Source organism: Elaeis guineensis, chromosome 13, assembly GCF_000442705.2.
Source record: "Elaeis guineensis isolate ETL-2024a chromosome 13, EG11, whole genome shotgun sequence".
In the NCBI taxonomy this organism is placed as follows: domain Eukaryota; kingdom Viridiplantae; phylum Streptophyta; class Magnoliopsida; order Arecales; family Arecaceae; genus Elaeis; species Elaeis guineensis.
Genome location: NC_026005.2, coordinates 51,307,174 through 51,331,624, shown reverse-complemented (window position 1 = coordinate 51,331,624; position 24,451 = coordinate 51,307,174). Strand labels below are relative to the sequence as shown.

Genomic DNA, 24,451 nt, shown 5'->3' with positions numbered 1-24,451 from the left:
CACACTGTGCGCTTGCGATTTTATTTATAAATTTTAAGATTTGCACATCAAGCTTTCGGCGCCGTTGTCGAGGATTTGGCGTTTTAAATTATTTTCAAATATTTGTTCTTCGTGCTTTATAACTCTCTTTCTTTTTCCTTTAGGTTTCTAGATTTAGTTGGTGATTGCTGGAAAACTCAGGTACGCTTCTAATTTCTCTTTTATTATTTTTAGTTAATTACTTTTCCTTTTAGACCTAATCATTTGAATTTACTTAATCACAAAACAAAAAAAAATAAAAATAAAAATAAAACAAAACAAAAGATATTTCATAATCGTGAAGTAAAATATCAAAATAAAAAAAAAATTCTAAATTAAAATCTTTTACATTCTTGGTCATCTTATTTATTTGTATTTGCATTTTCATAATTAATCTAAGGGCATCAACCCATTAACAAGATAAGGTGGGGATTTCATTACCCTTCCTTAGCCTAAAAACTATCTCCATCATATTGCATTACCTAGACCTTTAATCTTAAAATCAATTAGACGTCAACCTTAAGGAATTCGAGCTCAATAGGACAAGGAACCCTAAGAGTTCTACCAAGTTTGAGTTGTTTGATTAGTTGGTGTCTAGACAAGTCCCTGAGGGTGGTTTGTTAAATTGGTTCAGTTGCTGGCCTGGCCAACTCGTTTGGTGTCTAGAAAGGCAACGATGAGTGAACCTCCCACCTCTTATACTTACCTGGCTAACTAGTTGATCAATCTCCACTTGGAAGGCTTGAAGGGTCATCTTGGAACAGTTAGGAGCTGTCTAGATTTAGGTTAACCCTAGGATAGATTGAGTTTAATTTATTGTTTCACTTGTTTGAAAAATTAAAAAAAAAATTATTAAAATTTAAATTAATTTGGTTACTTTTCTTTAGATTTAGGACTCCTTAGGATCTTTTCTTTAGAACTTTTTCTCTTTTCTTTCTTTTTCTTATACATAAAAATTTTATAAAAAAAATTGTATAAACATCGAGAACCGTACACCTCGTGTGTGGAGAAGAGTGTCGGGTCGTCTAGTTAGAATTGAGTCAATTCCTGTTGTTCCAATGGCTGAACCAATCCAACCCATGACCCTTAAGGATTTGTGTTATCCAGTTGGCTCCATCCAACCATCTTGTATCAGGTTACCACAACCCACAGCTAACAATTTTGAAATCAAACCTCAAATCATAAATATGCTTCCAAAATTCACAGGATTAGAGGATGCTTATATATTTATTAGAGAATTTGAGGAGGTATGTGCAACCATGAAACTACAATTAACAGAGGATGAGGTCAAACTTAGATTAATCAACTTTGCCCTTAAGGATAATGCTAAGAAGTGGCTTTATAGTCTGCCAAACCATTCTGTCACTACCTGAGAGGGCTTTGTGAGAATATTTTTGAAAAAGTATTTTCCCCATCATAAAATAGCTAGGATTAGGAATGAAATAAATCAATTTTACCAACTAGCTGGTGAATCATTTTGGAAGTACTTTGATCGTTTCAAGAATCTTTTGACCCAATGCCCGCACCATGGAATAGAAACTTGGAGATTTTGCCAGATCATCTATGAGGGGTTAGATTCAAACTCAAGAACCATGCTAGAGTCCATGTGCCAAGGCCAATTTATGGACAAAGAAACTACTGAAGCTTGGCAATTCTTAGAAGACCTAGCCGAGAAAAATTTACAGTGGGAAACAACTAGGAACCTGATAAAGCTACACCTTCAAGAGGAGGAATGCATCAAATTCAACCAACCCTAGCATCAGAGGCCAAGATTGCAACCTTAACACGTAGATTGGAAGCCTTAAAATTACAGAGACCAGCCAATGTAAATCAAATATCTGCACCCATGTGTAAAGGGTGCAATGCACCAGACCATGTCTTAGAAGAATGTTCCTACTCGAATGAGTGTGCACAGGTGAATGCCACCTATCAAGGACCATTGAACAATCCTTATGCACCCACATATAACCCAGGGTGGAGGAATCACTCCAAATTTCTCATGGTCCCAGAATCCTAATGTAGGCAATCCAAATTTCAATCAGCAAAATCTAAGGTCCAACCCAGTGATGAACAACCCGCCAGGCTTCCATGATAATGACAAGAAAATTACCTCTTTAGAGAAAACCTAGAAGCCATGATGAAGACACATACCAGCTTTATGCAAACCACGAGTCAATTCATAAATAATAACACCCAAGCTATAGCCCGTCTGGAAATGCAAGTAAGTCAGCTGGCTTCGACCATTAGTGAACGAGAACATGGTAGGTTACCTAGCCAACCTGAGCCAAATCCTAGGAACCAAAATGGTCCACGATCCCAACAAGGAAACCAAGTTAATGGTGTAAATGCCATTCATACCTTAAGATCGAGAAAATAAATAGACAATAAGGTAGTTGCACTTGATGATATAGAGGACTCATCTGCCGAGTCACCTTCTAAAACTACTTCTTTTCAACCTCAAGCACCAAAACTAAAATTCACCTAGTCCAGTACTTAAAAGTCCTAGAGCTCCTTTTCCAAACAGACTGAAATCCAATAAATCTGAACATTTAGACAAAATTTTAGAGGTATTTAAACAAGTCCAAGTTAATATTCCTCTTTTAGAGATAATCCATCAGGTTCCAACTTATGCCAAATTTTTAAAAGATCTTTGCACTAGGAAAAGGACCACTAATGTACCAAAGAAAGTATTTTTGGCTGCAAGTGTCAGTTCATACCTATCTAGCCATGTGCCAATTAAATATAAGGACCCTGGAGCTCCAACAATTTCTTGTGTTATTGGAGAAACCAATATAAAAAAGGCCTTGCTAGATCTAGGAGCTAGTGTGAATATCCTTCCATATTCGGTGTATGAGCAACTAGGATTAGAAAAACTTCAACCTACTGGGATCACATTACAGTTAGCCGATAGATCTCTCAGGATCCCTAAGGGAATGGTCGAGGATGTTCTGATAAAGGTTGAAAATTTTATTTTTCCTGTAGATTTTATTATTTTAGAGACTGAGCCAGTTGCGAATCCTAAAGGACATATACCTATCATTTTAGGAAGACCATTCTTAGCTATGGCCAATGCTGAAATCAATTGTCGAAATGGTCTAATGAAGTTATCCTTTGGGAATATGACCATTGAGCTTAATTTTTTAACTTAGAACAGGAATCCTCTTCTCATACTATGTCAATGTAGTCCAAGATGGTATTTATGAATCCATTGACATTAGTGATGATGAAGTCGACCTAGAGTCTAACCCCTGGTTAATCCAGAGTCTGAGGATGTCAATGAAATACTTAAAGAAAATCAGATTAATCAGGAATCGACACTTCCTACTGAACCAATCATTGAGATGGTAAAATCATCACCTAAACCATCGATAGAGGAATCATCCCATTTTAGAACTGAAACCCCTCCCAGAACATCTCAAGTATGCATATCTAGGACCCAAAGAAACTTTGCCTGTAATTATTGCATCAGACCTAGATCCCAAGCAAGAGGAGGAGTTAGTGTCAGTTCTAAAAGCAAATCAAGAAGCAATAGGTTGGACCATAGCAGATATCAAAGGAATAAGCCCTTCTATAGTTCAACATAGAATATACTTAGAGGAAGAGGCTAAACCAACAAGAGAAGCCCAAAGAAGGCTTAATCCAGCTATGAAGGATGTAGTTAAAAAGGAGATTCTGAAACTCCTAGATAGTGGAATAATTTATCCTATTTCTGATAGCTCTTGGGTAAGCCCAGTTCAAGTAGTACCCAAGAAATCTGGGGTAACAGTGGTCCAAAATGATGCAAATGAACTTATCCCAACTAGGACCCAAACGGATGGAGGGTCTGTATAGACTATAGAAAGTTGAATGCTGCGACAAGAAAGATCACTTTTTTGCCATTTATTGATCAAATGTTGGAAAGACTAGCCGGACAAGAGTTTTACTATTTTCTTGATGGATACTCCGGTTACAACCAGATCCCCATAGCCGCTGAAATCAAGAAAAGACTACATTCACCTGTCCATTTGGTACTTTTGCCTATAGACGAATGCCCTTTGGACTATGTAATGCACCGGCAACCTTCCAGAGATGCATGATCAGCATGTTTTCAGATATGATAGAATGATTTCTAGAAATTTTTATGGATGACTTTTCTATTTTTGGCCTAACCTTCTCCGAGTGTCTGAATCACCTGCAATTAGTTCTAGAACGATGTAAGGAGAAGCACTTAGTTCTCAACTGGGAAAAATGTCAGTTTATGGTCAAACAGGGAATAGTTCTTGGCCATGTCATTTCTAAAAAGGGGATTGAAGTGGACAAGGCCAAAATAGATCTAATTGCAAGTCTTCCACCACCTAAATCTGTGAAAGAAATACATTCATTTTTAGGTCATGCTGGATTCTATAGAAGGTTTATTGCAACTTTAGCAAAGTAGCACGTCCACTGACTAATCTTTTGGCAAAGGATACCAAATTTGAATTTACTCATGAGTGCTTGGAATCTTTTGAATTTCTAAAAAAAGCACTTGTATCAGCTCCAATCATTCATCCTCCTGTCTGGTCTGAACCATTTGAATTAATGTGTGATGCGTCCGATCATGTTGTGGGCGCAATCTTAGGTCAACGGATAAATAAGCTGCCTAGAGTGATATATTATGCAAGTAAAACCTTAAATGATGCGCAGCTTAACTACACCACAACTGAGAAGGAGTTCTTGCCGTTGTCTTTGCTTTAGAGAAATTTAGATCTTATTTGGTTGGGACCCACACCATTGTTTACACGATCACTCAGCCATTAGACATCTCCTAGCAAAGAAGGATGCCAAGGCACGCTTAATCAGATGATTTTGCTCCTTCAAGAATTTGACCTAGAAATTAGGGACAAGAAAGGCACTGAGAACGTTGTAGCAGATCATTTGTCCCGAATTTCAGTCGCACCATCTAGTGAACCACCCATCAATGAATCTTTCCCAGATGAGCAACTCATGTCTGTGTCTACTGAACCTTGGTTTGCTGATATTGTAAATTATTTAGCCATAGGTAAGATACCTTCTCATTGGACTAAGCAGGATAAATATAAATTCTTTGCCCAAGTGAAGTATTTCATTTGGGATGATCCTTATCTTTTTAAACAATTCCTGATCAAATTATTAGGGTTATCCCAGATAACGAAGTCATGATATTTTATCTTTTTGTCATGATCAAGCATGTGGGGGTCACTTCGCGTCTAAGAAAACTGCTGCTAAGGTTCTCCAATGTGGTTTTTATTGGCCCAATTTGTTTAAGGATGCTCATGAATATTATAAAAGTTGTGCTCAATGTCAGAAAATGGGTCGAATCACCAAGCGACACATGATGCCACTCAACCCAATCTTGGTAGTTGAAGTTTTTGATGTTTGGGAGATCGATTTCATGGGACCATTTTCAAATTCCTTTGGAAATGAATATATTCTAGTAGCAGTTGATTATGTTTCAAAATGGGTAGAAGCAATTGCATGTAGAACACCCGATAGCAAAATGGTCATTAAGTTTCTTAAAGAAAATATTCTCTCCCGTTTCGGTATTCCTAGGGCAATCATTAGTGATCGGGGAACCCATTTTTGTAACCGACCTTTTGCAACATTGATGAAAAAGTATAATGTCACCCACAATTGGCCACACCATATCATCTTCAAACTAGTGGGCAAGTTGAAGTGTCAAACCGACAAATCAAACAGATCCTGGAAAAAACTGTTAGTGCCAATAGAAAGGATTGGTCTTTGAAATTAATTGATGCACTTTGGGCATACCGAACCACTTTCAAGACCAATCTAGGAATGTCTCCTTATAGGATTGTGTTTGGTAAACCATGTCACTTGCCTATTGAGATAGAACACAAAGCCATGTGGGCCATCAAACAACTAAATACAAATTTGAACGATGCTGGAAACCATAGGAAGCTTCAGTTGAATGAATTAGAAGAACTTAGAAATGAAGCCTATGAAAATGCAAGGATATACAAGGAACGAACCAAAGCATTTCATGATCAATCAATTATGAAAAAAACTTTCAATATCGGACAAAAGGTGCTCTTATATAACTCTAGATTACATCTGTTTCCAGGAAAGCTTAGGTCTAGATGGACAGGATCATTTTTAGTAAAGGAAGTCTTTTCACACGGAGCTGTTGAGATAGAAAACCCAAGTAATGGTGTTATCTTTAAAGTTAATGGTCAACGATTAAAACCATTCTCGGAATTACCTGTCGAGACTGTTGAAGATGCCATGGTTCTTTATGAACCAACTTATTCTGATTAAATTGCTTCGAGGTTTGGTCTGGCTGAAGACATAAAACTTAGCACTTCTGGGAGGCAACCCAGCTTATTTAATTTCTAATGCTTTCTTTGTTTTCAGTTTGCTTAAGACAAATAAATTAGATAAACTCCATTGGGGACAATGTCGGTCAAGTTGGGGGGAGAGCTTGAACAAAATCAGGTGTTATCATTTCCTTTTCCTTCCACTATGAGTTATTTCTTGCATTTAATATATTAAAAAAAAAATTGAAATAAATTAATCTAGAAAAGAAATAAGAGTAAGTTAGAAAGTATTTGCTAATAAATGTAGTGAGTCACGGAGAAGATTAGCTGGTTAGACTCTTGGTGGCCTAGGTCATTTAAAGACTATTAGCACTTCCAATTGCACATGCACACTAACAAGGTAAAGTAGGTGTTAATTGTAAGGCCAATTAAGGATTTGAGTATTATTTAAATTAGATAATTTTCTCTACACCCCAATTAAAAAAATTTGAATTTAAGGAAAGAGCTACCTGCTGAAATAAAATGCAAAACACAGAGTAAATGTGGATTGCCCTAAGCCTAATAACCGGGTCTCTTTACCTAAGTTAAGTGTTGAGATTCGCGTCAAACGGTGGTGGGAAGGCCAGGATGCTCAGCAAAAAAAAAAAAAAAAAAAAAACAGTGTGAAAGCTACCTTAGTTCTTTGTTTAATCTAGGGTGTATAGAAAATTAATCGAACTAAGTTATGAAAAATGATACAATTGGCCTGTACAAGTTAATACTGAAATACTAAGTTAGTTATCACTCACACAAGTGCTATAAAACTTTAAGTGTACTCTAAGAAAGCTCCTAAGTAGACTGACTACCGATTCTAATTCGAAGCTCATTACTTAGTAATACTAGAAAACTTTTTGAATTTTGATCTTAAATTAATTTGCAAAGGAAGGATCTTTTTGGAATATGATCTTATTTTGGTACATTGCTAAGGGACTAGCAATGATTAAGTTGGGGGTGTGATTTATGTCACAAATTGACATAAAAAGTATCAATTAATATCTAAATTATCTAACTTTATTAGGAAATTGATACTTGTTATTATATTTTGTAGAAGAAGAGGTCATCAATAGAAAGAACAAGGAAAGAGGATTCCAACGGCATAAATTTTACGCAAAATGGAGTTAAATTGACCTAAAAATTGAAGAATGAAGAAAGAAGACTCAATTGGGTCAAACCCGAGTCAAATCAGGTCAAAATTGATCAAAAATCAACTGATTTGGTGATCTGGTTAGCCGCCTGGTCCACAGCAACAGGTGCCTGGACCATGGACCATCGGCGCACCATAAATCAGCCAATCAGTGAGTCTCGACTCACGCAACGCATCGCGAGCCCGATCCACGCGTGCGGTCCAGGGCTCATAAGAGAGAGAAGAAGGTCCGAAGGGCAACCTGGTAACTTCACATCACTCGATGGTCCGATCTTCTCTGATCAAGATCCAACGCTCCATATTTTTGCGCCATCAGACGGCCACCATCGCAGTCGGTCAAGATCTAACCGTAATCAAGGCAATTGCAAGAATCAATAAACACTAGGACAACATGGGATCCTTCTACAGCGTGATCCAACGGACGAAATCTTCCAGCACCTTGATCGGACGGTCCGCGATGCATCCGACCTGATCCCATCTCTGCAATGCGATCCAACGGCAGCGCTTCACCCAGATCGTGATCCGACGGCCCAGAATCGCTCCCGGCTTGATTTATTAGATGAATTGGATCCTTTAGATGAAGATCGGATGGCTGAAATAATTTTTAGAGTTTCTTGATGGATTTAAGTGCTTTTTGAGCGAGATTTGAGCCCCTAAACCCCCCTAACAGCCCTCTAAAACCTTTTAGTCCCACATCTAAAGTTTTGAAAACCTTATAACCCCCAAATACCTATAAAAAGCCCCCAAAGGCCCTTGTTTTTTGGATTCTTTCCTTCCGATCAAGCTTGTAACCCTAGATAGTGGGGTTTTTAGCTTTCTTCTCAAGCCTCGAGCTTTGAGATTTTTGTAATAAATTTTTTTTATATAAAATTTTATTTTTATGCAATTTTATCTCTTTACATTATGCAATTTATTTTTCTTGCAATTAGGATAGTTTAATTTATGCAATTAGGTTAGTTAAATTATGCAGTTTAAATTTATGCAATTAGGATAGTTTAATTTATGAAATTAGGGTAGTTTATTTTTCTGCATTTAAATTTTGTAAGTAGATTTAGATCATGTCTAGCTAAGCATCCCTTCTAGGGTTTGCGATGAAGCTAGATCATGAGTAGGGGTTTTACATAGGGTTCTTTCTTTTTCTTAGGGTTTCTTTTTCTTCCTCTTTTGTCAAGAATTTTTGATGAACTACAGTTGGGTCAGAGTCCCTTCATAGTTCATACTTGATTCAGTACATAGGAGGAGAAAACCCTAAGGGATCCTAGTTACTACTACCCTGTAAAGAATCTTGATGGGTTATCGTTGGGCCTTAGTCCCTTCATAATCTATGCTTGGGAAAGACAAGAGGAGTAGTCGTTAGGATCAATAAGAAAAATTCTAGGTAGAATTCCCTAATCTAGATCTAGTGGATTCAAAAACCCTAGATCCTTAGTCTTATTGTCTTTAGCAAACAACTTTCGATTTTCGATTTTCGTTAAAGCTTGCTTGAGCATAGATTTGAAAATTATTTTTAAACCAAGTCTCTGTGGGATCGACCCGTACTTGCTGGTCATGCTACTCTGCACACTGTGCGCTTGCGGTTTTATTTATAAATTTTAAGATTTGCACATCAATGCAATACTGAACTCGCTGTCCAAGTCTTATCTCCCATTCCTCACTCATTATAGAATGACAAAGCCTGAAGTAAACTATCATGAATTACTGGGGTTGCTTCAGAACTTTGAGAAGGATCACCAACTCCTCAAGGAGTCGGTGAACTCAGTGGGAGGTTCGTCTTTTGGTTCTCGACCCTTTGAGAAAGGAAAGAAGAACAAGAAGAAGAAAGTTAAGAAGGTGCAAGTTCAGGCTGGGACATCTGTACAGAGCCAGACCAAAAAGATCAAGCCTGATAAGAGTCTATTCTACTGGCAAGCACCCTAGATTAGATAGTGTGTCAGATATCTACTTATGGCACTGTAGGCTAGGTCATATAAACAAGAACAGAATAAACAGGTTGACTCAAGAGGAAATCCTCGAAGTTAGTGATTGTGAATCACTTCCAACCTGTGAGTCCTATCTTCTTGGTAAAATGACCAAGTCACCTTTTACTGGAAAAGGTGAGAGAGCTACTGAACTCTTGGGCCTAATACATACTGATGTATGCGGGCCCATGAGCACAAGTGCTAGAGATGGATATTTCTACTTCATAACTTTCATGGATGACCTATCCAGATATGGATATGTCTATCTGATGAAACATAAGTCGGATTCATTTGAAATGTTCAAACGATTCCGAAGTGAAGTAGAAAAATAAACTGGAAAGAGTATTAAAACTCTTCGATCTGATCGAGGAGGAGAATACCTTTCTAGTGAGTTTCTCACATATCTAGGAGAGAATGGGATTCTCTCCCAATGGACTCCTCCAGGAACACCACAGCATAATGGTGTGTTTGAAAGGAGGAATCGGACTCTGTTAGACATTGTCCGATCCATGATGAATTTTGCTAGCTTGCCGATATCCTTCTGGGGATATGCACTCGAATCGGCCTGTTATCTGTTAAATAGAGTTCCAAGTAAGTCTGTAATTAAGACTCCATATGAGATATGGACGGAACGTAAGCCAGCACTTTCACACCTTAGGGTCTGGGGGTGCCCGGCCTATGTCGAACGATTAGTCACAGACAAACTTGGACCTAAGTCTGACAAATGCTCATTCATAGGGTACCCCAAAGAGACAAAAGGATATTTTTTCTACCATGCTGATGAACAAAAGGTGTTCGTCAGCCTTAAGGCAATCTTTTTAGAAAAGGAGTTCCTTGGTGAAGGAACCGTTGCCTCTAAGGTTGAACTTGATGAAGTTCAACAGGTAGAAGGACCGACAACAATAGCTGAACCTGAGTCGGATATGATTAGATCATATCCGAAGCCCAATGTACCTGCATCATTAAGGCGATCCGGTAGAGTACCGCGTCAGTCGGACAGATACTACAGTTTTTTGGTCTGGGACGGTGATCCCATCAAACTTGATGAGAATAATGAGGATCTGATCACCTATATGGATGCAATGCAGAGACCTGATTCCGAAAAATGGCTTGAAGCCATGAAATCCGAAATGGAGTCCATGAAGGTCAATGATGTATGGACATTGGTTGACCCACCTGAAGGGGTTAAACCCATTGGGTGTAAATGGGTCTTCAAAAGGAAGAGGGGCGCAGACGGAAAGGTGGAGACCTATAAAGCCCATCTGGTCGCCAAGGGGTATCATCAACGTTATGGTATTGACTATGACGAGACATTTTCTTCTGTGGCAATGCTCAAATCCATTCGGATAATACTTGCAATAGCTACCCATCTGGATTATGAGATCTGGTAGATAGATGTAAAGACAGCTTTCTTGAATGGAGAGCTGACCGAAGAGGTGTATATGATACAACCTGAGGGGTTTACATCCACAGATGAGTCCAAGGTGTGCAAGCTTCAGAGATCCATTTATGGATTGAAGCAAGCTTCTCGGAGTTGGAACATGCATTTTGATAAGGTGATCAAAACGTATGGCTTCATTAAGAATGAAGAAGAGCCCTGTATCTATAAATGGGCAAATGGTCCAGTTGTGGTATTCCTTATCTTGTACGTAGATGATATTCTCTTAATCGAGAATGACATCCCCGCACTACAGGGAATAAAAGTTTGGTTGTCATCACAGTTCTCCATGAAGGACTTGGGTGAAGCATCCTACATCCTAGGGATGAAGATCTATAGGGATATATCTAAAAGGATGCTTGGGTTATCTCAGTCCATGTACATAGATACTATGCTGAAGAGGTTCAGCATGGAGAATTCCAAGAAGGGCTATCTACCGATAGGCCATGGAATTTCTCTCTCTAAGAAGGATTGTCCGATAACTCCTGAAGAGAGAAAGCATATGAGTAGAGTCCCATATGCTTCAACTGTGGGATCTATCATGTACGCCATGACATGTACAAGACCAGATGTGGCATACTCACTAGGAGTAGTGAGTAGATACCAATCTGATCCTAGAGAAAATCACTGGAAAGTGGTTAAAGCCATCCTTAAGTATTTGAGAAATACTAAGGACCAATGGTTGGTTTATGGCGAGTCAGATCTGAAACTTGTGGGGTTCACAGACTCCAGCTTCCAATCTGACCATGATGACAGCAGAAGCGTGTCGGGTTATATCTTTACTCTGAATGGTGGAGCCATCTGCTGGAAGAGTTCCAAGCAACATACTGTGGCGGACTCTATTTGTGAAGTAGAGTACATCGCAGCATCAGATGCCACGAAGGAAGCTGTGTGGCTGAGGAAATTCATCAACGAGCTCGGAGTAGCACCCTCTCTCGATGGTCCGGTCCTGCTCTACTGCGACAGCACTGGTGCCATAGCTCAGGTGAAGGAACCCAAAGCACATCAGCAGACGAAGCACATCTTGCACTGCTTCCACCTGGTCCGGGAGATCGTGGATCGAGGTGACGTCGATCTTCAGAAGATCGACAGAAAGGAGAACCTGGCCGATCCCTTCACTAAAGCCCTGACAATAAAGGAGTTTGACAACCACAAGTCGAAGATGGGTATTAGATACTGTGCCGAGTGGCTTTAGGACAAATGGGAGTTGTTGAGAAATGTGTCCCAAAAAGCCAATCATCAAGCTGTTGACGGTTGAGCAACCAAGTATTGTAATTGATTTGTTAATAAATAAAATATATTTGGTATTTTCATCATAAGCTTTCATCTTCTAATGAACTCCATTGTTATGATGAAGTCCTTAGGACTATTTAAGTTCGATAAAGAGAGGATTTATCGATTAGTCCTTAAAACTGTTCACGACCAAATGATAGGATGTTAATAAGGACGACAGCTTCTATCGAGCATAGGTCGCTGTAGGCCATATGGGTTGGTTGTCCTCTTAATCAAAGAGTGTGGAGACACTGGTATGGCATACAGGTAAGATGTAAGGGTACATCATCATTGAACGTGACCAACTCCAGAGTATTCTGCTGTCGAGAATGTCTCTGATGGGATATAGGTATAAGTATCCCTTAGACCTGAGATCGCCTCAGTGACTTGCAAGCAACTCACTGTGCTTTGGTACTGGACTAACTGAATTTCTAATTCAGGGACGGAAGGCTTCTGGGCACAGTCAAGTACTTGCGAAGTCAGAGTGTGATCGAGATGGGATTGACCACTCCAAGAGTTGGAGAAAATGAGTCGCTGTATTTCAATTTAGCAAAACCTTGGCCAGGATAATCCATCAGATGGATTTGATATTTTGAAATACAATGTGGATAACCTGATCAGAGTTGACAGTTGATCTCTGGGGTGTCTTATGATCATTTTGGTCAAGGGGATGAATTATATGAAAACTATATCCGCATGGGTTCTAAGGATGTTGTTCTACACATTCGACCTATCCGGTCATCGGGTACCATTGCTAGATGGTCACTTCGATTGGTATAAAAATTTATTCCTGTGCTACCGGCTTAGGTTCGGACCTATGAGGTCACACACATTAGAGTTCATGATCCGATCAGATGGTTGATCAATGATTGAGAATCGTTCTAGGGTTAAATGATCAATACGATTGACATTTAACCCAGTGCAAGTGTTGCAGGAGGATCGATTAGCAATTCGATTGCTAATTGACTTAATTTGATTAAGCCAATGAACTGAGATTAAGTTTAATTAAAAATAATTTAATTAAATTTGGTTTGGGCTTCATTGGATCAAGTCCAATTGATTTATTGGATAAGCCAAGTGCAAGGAAAAACTAGTCCTAGTTCAACTAGGACTTGGGTCAATCTAATTTCTAATTTGATTAAAAAATTAAATCAAATTTAAATATAATTTAATCTGATTAAATTAGGTTCTTAATTGGGTTAAAACTTATTTTAATTAGGTTGATCTAATTTTGATTTGATTTGGTTTGGGAAACCAAATTAAAACAAGTCATAAGATAGAATCCTAGTAAGACTAGGATTCCACCTTGCGCCACATAAGCCTTCCCCACGCCCTCTCTCTTATTCAATGCCAATCTCTACTTATTTTGTGCGACAAAAGCCCTCTCCCAGGTCTCTCCCACGTTCATAAAAGGTTTCCTCTCTTCTTTCTTACATGGAAGGTGGTTTGGATCAAATCAAAAAGGAATAAGTTTGGATTTCGAATTCTATGAGATAAAGTTTTAGAAATTCAAAACTCTTTCAATTTTGCACCGAATTTATCCAATTTTTTTTTTAAAATTTTTATAAATTTTAGGGTACACATTGTGCACCCTTTTCTGGTAATCCATAAATGAAAATATGGAGGAGGTGCTCAAGAGTTGGGCGCCCCTTAACTTGCCATGTTTCGATAAGCCTTGACTAGGTATTTGACCTAGACAAGGACTCTATCATATCTCTCTGTATAAAATGAGTTTCTTCATAAAATTTTAGGAGAAGATAGATATTTGAGAGACCTTTGATCCATCCAAAAATCAGAGATAAAGACCTTTGGGTCATGGAGATATAAAAGATGCAAGTTAGGGTATCTAGAGAGAAAAATGTGAAGAAGAAGAGGGTCTTCTTCTAGGATTTTTTGTTTTCATATCTTTCCTCCCTCCATCTTGAGTTTTCTGAGAGTGTCTCAGATCTAAAACTCCTCATTTTACTTTCCATCTTTGGAAGAGTCCAAATCAAGAAGAAGCAGGCACCTGATCAACCATCAAAGAAGGATCAGCGCAGTACTAGCATACTGTGCTGATTTCCTAAAGCAGGACTTCTGATCGAGATTCATGGGCTCGTGTGGATGACTCCTAGAGGCTGGACGCATGTGTGGCTTGCAACATCATCCTTAAGCCCGGATCAGCGAGGTTAGAGCATCTAACTTGCAAGGTAATAGATCTGATCTATTGTTTAATACATACATTAGATGTGGTATAGAAACATGTTGATATGATCAACATGTAGTTCATGCTATATTTATATATTTTAATTTTTGATTTAATGCTATGTAATAATCATGTAATAAGATCTTAGATCTAGAGATTCTCTGATTTTAGAAAATAAATTTTAATTTATTTTAGTCTTCCGCTGTATGATCTTGAAAAAGTTTCAAGATCTAACCCTGAAACCCTAGATCTGGTTCCTACAACACCAGCGTGCGGTGTGCCGATGACAGCGAGCTTCGAAGCTTGTGAGTCCCTCCTTCTTTGATGTTTTTTTTTTTTTTTTGATTTTTCTCTCTGCGACAGAGATAGGGGTCATAGGGGAGAGGCACGAAGGAGGCAGAACAGTCGGGGGGGGGGGAAGAGGGCACAGAGGAGGTGAGACCGCATGGGGGTTTAGGCCGTAGAGGAGGTCGGAGTCACGAGAGTGAGGAGTCCTTCACCGCTGCATATCCTGCCATCCTAAGAGATCTTCGACTCTGAGGGGTCGGAGGGGGGAGGCACGGAGGAGGCAGGACAGTTGGGGGGGAGGGAGAGGGCACAGAGGAGGCATGGCCACGTGGGGGGTTAGGCTGTAGAGGAGGCCGAAGTCATGGGAGTGAGGAGTCCTCCTCCTTTGCCGCTGCATGTCCTACCATCCTGAGAGATCTCTGGCTCTGAGGGGTCAGAGGGGGGAGGCACGGAGGAGGTAGGACAGCCAGGGGGGAGGGGGAGGGCACGGAGGAGGCGAGACCACGTGGGGGTTAGGCCGTAGAGGAGACCAGAGTCATGGGAGTGAGGAGTCCTTTGCCACTGCATGTCTTGCCATCCTGAGAGATCTCCAGCTCTGAGGGGTTGGAGGGGGGAGGCATGGAGGAGGCAGGACAGTCAGGGGGGAGGGGGAGGGCACGGAGGAGGCAAGACCATGTTAGGGGTTAGGCTGTAGAGGAGATTGGAGTCATGGGAGTGAGGAGTCCTCCTTCTCCGTTGCATGTCCTACCATCCTGAGAGATCTTCAGCTCTGCCCCACGAATATGACGGAGGCCCTTCCCGACTCCCTCCAGCTCTACCCCATGAATCTGATGAAGTACCTTTCCAACTCCTGTCGGTCCCAGACTCCTCACTCCCATGAGGAGGACATCAGATTTATTTTCTTTATGTAGTAGTCCATCTCGATGTATATTTTGACATATGCTGGTTATTTGATTGACTTTTTTGCTAGATTCTTAGCTAAACATGAAAAAAAAATTGTCATATGCTTGATGAAATTCTCTCTTTCAGAAGTTATAAAAGCTTTGAGGATTTTCATTCCAAGTGCTTTTTAGGTAGGGTTTTGAGCATGTATAATATAAAGGATAAAAAATTTTAGTAGTGCTGTTGACATGTCTCAACCTTCAAGGATGACACATATTTTTTCACTTGAGAACCAACTCCCTTTGCTGGAATTGCTGAAAGTATATTTTTCACTTTATCTAATTTTTAACTTACCTAATTTAATATGCATTTTTATTTTCTTAATTTGTTTATTTATCTGATATGGATATTTTGGTTCTTGATGCTGCTGATTCTATTTACATCTCTTATTGGATTCAGGAATCTACTTGTTTTACATTATTTGTCTAACCATCTTTTATTTTTAAGTGTAAAATTCAAATGGTCGGCTTATATATGAATATCTTGTATAGATGTCTGTTAATATGAGCTACAAAGAGACCCTTTACATTTGCCTTGTACACCATTGATTTATAGAAAAGTTGATAATGATTGATTTTTATATTAATTTTTTGATGGTATTTGAAATTTCATGAGGAAAATCTACCAGATTTTTGATAGAATTTTCCTTAAACTTAGAAACCCATTCTGTGTCCTACTCATGACTGATGTGAGAGGGCACTGAATTGTTCAGTTTGATAGTTTGAAAGTGCCTACTGTACTTATCAACGGGATAGATTTAAATGTTTATTCATATATTTGTATAATTTTGGTATCATCTCTCCTTGTTCTCTAGGTGCATATTTCATATCGTGCACTTGGATAACTAGAGAGAGATGCTACCAAAATTTATACAAATATATGGACATACATTATCCATCTTTGTTGGAAGTGACGGTGCATTTCTGAATGGGCTAGGTCCTTACCTTTCAATGTAAAATGGAGCTATAAGGGGTTTAGGTACATATTATATATTTAATAATTTCATGAAAAACTAATATTCTCTAATAATAACACAGATTGACAACATGAGTTTGGATCAAAGGTGGATGTATTCTAGGCTTAAGGATGGCCTATTAAATCAAGATTTCTTGCAAGGTTTAAGAGAATTTATTGATTTTGCTAAAAGGTATCCAGAATGTATGGATGGGGACAAACTCAAGTATCCATGTAATTTTCGTAAGTGTCAGAATTATAGCTTTATTGATGAGAATACAGTTAGATATCATTTGATGAAGTATGGCTTTGTACTGAATTATTATCAATGAATTCTGCATGGAGAAATTAGAAGAGTGAATGTTGAAGTTAATCAAAATATGCAATTTAGGATAGAAGTGCCTATTCCAGATGTTGAGACTACATCATCCAATGCATGCCAGCGGATGGTAATGGATGCTACAGGTCCTAATTTTTTTTTGAATGATATGAAAAAACCTCCAAATCTATCAGCTCAAAAATTGTGTAACATGTTAAGAGCTGCTGAACAGGAGGTATGGTCGGGTTGTGAAAAGCATTCGCAGTTATCAGCTGTCATGAGGATGTTGAACATAAAGGTAGAATATCATTTGTTTGAGAGATATTTTCATGACATCTGTCAATTTTTAAAAGAGATATTACCGACTGATAATGTAATGATAGATAACTTCTATAATACAAAGAAGTTGGTCCAAGCCTTGGGACTACCAGTAGAGAAGATTCATTGCTGTAATAATGGATGTATGATATATTGGGGTGAAGACAATGAATTAACAAATTATAAATTCTATGAACATTCTAGGTACAAATGACGAAGAGGAGGATCTTCTAAGCATAAAATCAATATTCCATATAAGAAGTTGTGTTACTTTCCCCTCATGCCAAGGTTGCAAAGATTATATGCATCAAATGTAATGGCAAAGGAAATGAGATGGCACGCTGAGCATGAGGTTGAAGAAGGGGTTATGCATCATCATTTAGATGCACCGGCGTGGAAGCATTTTAATAAAATATATCATTGTTTTGCATCAAAAATTTGAAATGTAAGATTAGGATTATGCACTGATGGGTTTCAACTATTTGGACAGTCAGGTCAACAATATTCTTCTTGGCCTATCATTGTCACTCCGTACAATTTGCTTCCTTGGTTGTATATGAAGGAGGAGTATATGTTCCTAACCGTAATTGTTCTTGATCCCCAAAACCTAAAGAATAAGTTGGATGTGTATTGCAGCCCCTAATTGCAGAGTTGAAATAGTTGTGGGATGTGGGGGTTGAGACATATGATGCTTCAAAAAAAAATAATTTTCAAATGCATGTTGCACTTATGTGGACGATAAATGATTTTTCTGCATATTCAATGTTGTCAGGAAGGAGTGTTGCAGGTAGGACCGCTTGTCCATATTGTATGACGGAGTCAGATGCATTTGCTCTGACAAATAGTCATAAACAATTGTCATTTGACAATCACCGTAAGTTCTTACCTCCTGGTCATTCATTCAGAAGGAACAAAATAGCTTTTAGAAAGAACAAAACAGTAACAAAAATGGCTCTATCCATTTTATCTAGTGCTGAGACTTTGAAACAAATAAATGATTTGAAATTAATGAAGGTTTTTGATTTGGGGGCAGATGAGACTAACTCTCACATTTCTAAGATTAGCAGTTGGAAGAAACGAAGCATTTTTTGAGATTTGCCTTATTGGAGTACGAACCTCATTCGATACAATCTTGATGTTATGCACATCGAGAAAAATATGTTTGAAAATATTGTCAACACAGTAATGAATGTTGAAGGAAGACTAAGGACAATGCCAAATCAATGGAAGATTTGAAGGAATTATGTCGTCGGCTTGAGTTGGAACAGAATGAGGCGATGGGAAAATATCCAAAGGCATGTTACACTCTAGACAAACAATCAAAAGCAGTGTTGTGCGAGTGGCTTAAAAATATAAGATTTCCAGATGGATATGTGTCAAACATGGGCAGATGTGTGGACATGTGAAAGTTGAAGCTGTTTGGGATGAAAAGTTATGATTGTTATGTTTTTATGCAAAGATTACTCTCTATAGCATTTCATGAACTACTGTCAGTAAATGTTTGACAGGCATTGACAGAATTGAGCAATTTTTTTAGAGAGCTAACTTCGATTGTAATTCGAGAGGGAGACATGTTACGAATAAATGAAGAGATTTCTTTTATCATCTATAATCTAGAGTGTATATTCTTCTCAAGTTTTTTTGACTCTATGGAGCATCTTCCTGTGCATTTGGCTTATGAAGCATGGATTGCGGGTCCAGTACAATATCGATGGATGTATTCCTTTGAGAGGTAAATAGTTTAATTTTTTTCTCTATATCCTCATTATATAAATAATTATAAAATTTATTAAATATGAATTTTATCATTGCAAGTACCTTAGAAAGTTAAAAAATAATGCAAAAAATAAAGCCAAAGTTGAAGGTTTAATATGCAATGCTTACTTAGTTGAAGAAGCATCATCGTTTTGTGCTCATTATTTCGAACCACATGCGAACACAAGGCATCGAAAGGTGCCACATAACGATGATGATGGAGAAGTCATAGAAGAACATGAAGAAAATCTATCAATTTTTACACATTTTGGAAGGCCATTTGGTAGAGGAAAAGTTAGATATCTTACAGAAGATGAACATCAGGCTGCTCAAATGTATAACCTATTGAATTGTTCAAAAGTGAAACCATACATTGAGTACATATTTATAATATAAATTTATATCTTTTTATATTAAATTATTTATAACCATTAATAATAGAAGAAGATTATAATGTTTCTAAATCTATATTAATTTATTCTTGTTATTGTTTGAAGTATTTTTGTTGATAAGTTACGACATATGCATCCACAAATCACTGAGGCAGATGTTGATAAGAAACTAGAGTGTGAATTTGCAATGTGGTTCTATAAATATGCACACAATCTCTCCAAAAATATCTCGAACCAATTCTTAAAGGCTATTGCAAAGGGTCCGTTAAAAAGTGTGATGACCTATAGCGGCTATGTAGTGAATGGTTATAAGTTTCATACTAAAAGTTATGGTTCAGATAGGGCCACGATGAATAGTGGTGTGTGTATAAAGGATATTAATTACAGTATTAATGAGAGTGACTACTATGGACAGTTGATTGAAGTTATATGCGTGGAGTATCCTGGATTACCAATCAAGAGAACTTTCTTATTTAAATGTGATTGGTTTGATCCAATACCAAATGTGGGAACAAAGGTTTTATCAACAATATAATCTTGTTGAAGTTAATCATAAGTGATCCTTTAATAGATATGATCCATTTGTTCTTGCTATTCAAGCCACTCAAGTCAATTATACGACATATCCTAGTTTAAGGCATGACAAGCTTGATTGGTGGGTAGTTTTTAGAATAAAAGCTAGGTCTATTGTGGAGTTTCCTGAAGTGAGGGAGATAATTGTCCTATCATGTGATGCACCTTTTCAACAAGATGAAATGGAAGTCCCATCAATACAAATAGATGCTAACGATGCACAACAATCTTTGAATGATCCAAGTGGGACACTAATTGAAATTGATGATGAGGAAGTTGAGGATGAAGAGGAGCCTCAGCTTGACTCAGAAACTGATGATGAAGATGATGAAGATTATGAAGTTAGTGAATAACGGTATTTGTGTGAATGAATGTTTAATTTTTATTTTTATGAATAAAGTTAGAAAATAATGGTATTATAAAATTATATATATTTTTGCAGGATGAGAGGGATTAGTCGAAGAGGAGGGTTTAAAGCTGACAGAGGAAGGGGAACAGGATCTTCTAGGCCAGTCCTTCATACAGAGGGTGATGGCGATATGCATGGAGAGTCATGTATGCCAGCTGAGGTCGATGCTATTTCACCTTCTATAGCACGATCATTATTACCATCTATTCCTACAATTGTCTCATCCACTGTTCCTGCTAGTGGAGCACCCACAGTGGATGTTGGGAGCCCATCTACTACACCGACACCATCTTCAGATAGATTATCCCGTGATCATCAAAATAGGAGACCAGTCATAACTATAGTCAATAATAAGTACTAATATTTTTAATTAAATTTTATATGATATTTAATTATTTTTATTAGTGCTAATCATTTATACAATCTGTTATTTTTTTAACAGATTAGAACCCTCTGAGATGTGTATTGCCCAGATATGGAGCCCAAGAAGAGAGGTGAATTGGGTCTTTTTAAAATTTTCAAGATTAGTGCACTTAAATAATGTGCTAAGGTGATGAGTGGAAGAGTTGATTTGCAATAAAAATGAAATCAAACACAAATGAGAGATAAATAAGTACTAAATATAAAGAGCAAGTAAAGAGATGCAGGTACAATAAACATCAAGAATTTATAGTGGTTCGGTGCCAACCTTGCACCTACATCCACTCTCTAAATATCTACTTGAAAATTCAATCTACTAAATGGATTTCAAGAATACAACACATCGGACACCTCTAACCCTTGCTATCCAAGTAAGAATACTTATTTTTCAGGTACAAGCCAACCTTCAACACTCCAATTTTAGGTTCAGATCAACCTATTTGAGTTTTGAAACCCCCCAAAACTCAAAACCCAAAAAACAATGTGAGAAAAATAGAGTATAAAAAATTTAGCACACTATCTCCTTAAATAAACATAATAAAAATACAATACTTAAGGAGAAGAAGCTTTTGCTGAATATCCTCAATGAATTGCATACTTAATTGCAGCTGGAGAGTGGTTGGTGAAGTGATTAAATACTTTTTTTCTTCTCTTTAGGACTTATTTGAGCTTTTCTCGGATGTGAACTTGAATGCTTGCAAAATTTGTGATTTTTTACTTCAAGAAAGTATTTATAGTCATCATTTATTCTTAAAAATATTTTAGAGTTGGTTTAAAGCTGTTGGAGAGTATTTAATGCATATTAAATACATAAAAAATAGGCTGAAAATAAGCCATTGTGAACTCGTCCAAAATGGGTCGTCCTACATGAGTCGTCCCACTATGACTAGAAAGTCTCATGGGATGTCTCATTTGGCCAATCTAAAAATCAGACTTTCTGTTTTGGTCTCAGGGTCTCAGGGGTCGTCCCAGATGGGTCGTCCTATTGTGTGCCACAAGTCAAAATAGTGCATGTCAGCTACTCAATGAAAAGGGATGACCTAGATGGGTCGTCCCATTTTGTTGCAACCTAATTTTTTATGCATTTAGAGATCGAAACTTATCAGAATACTTCCAAACGCTCTCAAATAGCTTCAAATCAATTAGACACTCTTAAAAGGCTTCAATAACTTCTCTAACTTACAAAAATTTTAACTTTGATACACTTGATGAAGCTTGTCAAATTCAATCTTTTGGACTACCTAAAACTTCATAAAAATATTTTTCAAAGATAAAAAATATATTAGTGTCTCCTCAAATAGTTTGCAATCATCAAAATCAATTCTTGAAGCAACAATGTGTGCTCAAAAGATAACATCAATTTTTAAAGAAAAGATGGATGAGGATGGACATTGCTGGAAGACCATCTCTCAAGAAATAAAGAATTTTTATTGTAAGAAATTTTAGATAATAAATAATTTAATAAAATATAAGATATTAATGCTTATCAGTAATTGGGTTAAAGCAAGAGTTGATTTTTTTAAAATAAAAATTATAAATATATTTTATTAATAATTTGTATGAAATATGTCAATAGCTTAGTTGATTTGATCTGATAGCATACATGAAATATGTCAACCCATAGCTTAGTTGATTTTATGGTCATTTTTCCATTACTTGTTCGCCATTGGTTTATGGACAACCTGTCTCTGCACAATAAATATTACTTGATGATTGTAATTGTTCATATCTGATTTTAAATAACTTGGATGAAAAATCAAACTCACTGTGTACAATTCTCTATGATCGATTATCGACTTAAGCAATAACCTATCGACAAGAACATTGTTAGTGCAGAATTCTGTCGATGTTGGAGAAGCTGGAGTTGAGGAGATCGCGTCTGCCGCCAGGACCTGCAAGAAAAATCTAAACCGGAGTTGGGGGTGCTTCGACAAGACCCTCCGATGCTCAAATCAGTACTCTATCTCAACAGAAATGGAGCACTCGAATGAGATTTTAGCAGAGTTTTGAGATAGAGTTTAGAGCTTAGAGAAGAACGTATCTGGAGGTCCTTTTCTAGAGATGAAGAGCGTAACTGTTCAGGGCCACGCAGAGTTTGTTACGGAGAGTAGTGGCGTCAGGGGCCACTCAGGGCCACATGGAGTTTGTTATGAAGAGTAGAGTGGTGTCCGTTATCGCGACTTGCCAGTGAGTAGTGGGGCCATATGGAATCTGTTACAGAGAGTGGAGTAAGGTAGTGGCCATTATCGTGACAGGAGGAAGTCTGGAAGAGATTCAGAGGGCAGCCAATCACTATGGAAAGTCGGCTGATAATGAAGCCCAGAGAGCATTTGGAGCAGTCCGGTAGATGAATGGGGGAGCTCATTATTGAAGAAGTCTGAATGGCATTATGAAAGCTCGGACGATCGAGGGAGTTCAAAAAGACGCCACACAAGGTCGGAAGCCGGAAAAGCCTTGAAAAGGTCGGCCTTTTACGAACTTCGGCTGGAGGTATTTTATACCCAACACCAGTCTCCCTACTTTCGAGTTTGAGTTTCAAATGAAAGAAGTACAAAAAAATTTTACAATCGAAGTTGCCTCCCTCGATTTTCGTACTTGGCTGTTTCCAGATATTTTGACGTTTGGCGCACTAGTGCTGGAGCCTTTTCGAATTGAGACGATTTGAAAAGGATTTTTTAGGATTTTTGCTGGAGCGTTGCTCTAGGTACGGTGCAATAATGGTTCTGTCAGTTGTCGGCCACTTTCAGTCGCCTGCCATGATGAATGGGACACATGGCGGTTGTAGATCAGCCAGAAGAGATCCGCGATCATTATTCTGCCGGACCTCATCGCCTATTTAAACTGGCCCTCCTCCTTCAGGGGCTTCACTTTGCCTGGAAGCTTCTTCGGTCCCTCCTTCTTCCTGAGAGTTCTGTTCTTCCCCAGCGTCCTTCTCAGCCTTAGGCGTTCTTCGAGTTGTCCCCATCTTTGCATCTCTACATCCTTCGGACCAGCCTAGGTTAGCTCCAGAACTCTTCTCCTGTATTTTTTCTTACTATTCTTCTTCCATTTTTCTTCCTTTACATTTTGCCTGTTTGGTTTTTTGTGAGGGCCCCGTTTCTTATTTTTTCTAATTTTTTTGGGATTTTTAGGGTTTTCACTTGATTCAAAATATCCTCCAACACTTCCTCCTCTAGCAATTCTAGGAGTTCGTCGGTTTCAGGCCCCTAGAATCCCAGTTCTGTAGATAAACCTCATTCGATCTTGGTACCAGACACCATCCCTAGCTCTTTGACTCCAGGAAAACTCTCACTGATTAGGATTCAGTACGGGGTTCCTTCGGAGTACGAGCTGGAGCTTCCTGGGTTGACTGGTCGGGCTAGCGCCCCTCCCCTCGGCTGCTTCTGTTTATACCAAGAAGCTTTTCGCGTCGGGCTTCGACTTTTGCTTCTACCTTTTGTTATTGCTCTCTTTCGCTTCTTAAATATTTCTTTAGTTTCTGTAGTGTCGAACTCTTTTAGATTTCTGATAGGATTTTTTTCCCTCTGTAGTTTAGCTGAAGTTCGGTCAACCCTTTCTTTATTTAAGAATTTTTATACCTTCAAGTATCATCCCTCGACAAAGGACTGGTGGTACTTCTTCCCTCAGTTCAGTAGAAAGGGGTTGCTGAAAGGTGCCCCCTCTTCTATTCACAACTGGAAGGAGAGGTTCTTCTACGTCCGATGCCCGTCCTTGGAGCTGGGGTTGCCCCCCTGGGGCTCCCTGAGGGATTCTGT

General features: G+C 38.3%; 1 non-coding gene and 1 pseudogene across 1 annotated transcript; one reads left to right on the top strand and one right to left on the bottom strand.

Moving 5' to 3' along the window:
- Positions 1 to 1,445: 1,445 nt before the first annotated feature.
- LOC140853519 (small nucleolar RNA R71) lies at positions 1,446 to 1,552 on the bottom strand. Its single transcript, XR_012136589.1, has one exon. It is a non-coding gene; the product is annotated as a small nucleolar RNA R71 (small nucleolar RNA).
- Positions 1,553 to 3,359: 1,807 nt separating this feature from the next.
- LOC140853132 (uncharacterized) lies at positions 3,360 to 20,220 on the top strand (annotated as a pseudogene).
- The last annotated feature ends 4,231 nt before the right edge of the window (positions 20,221 to 24,451 follow it).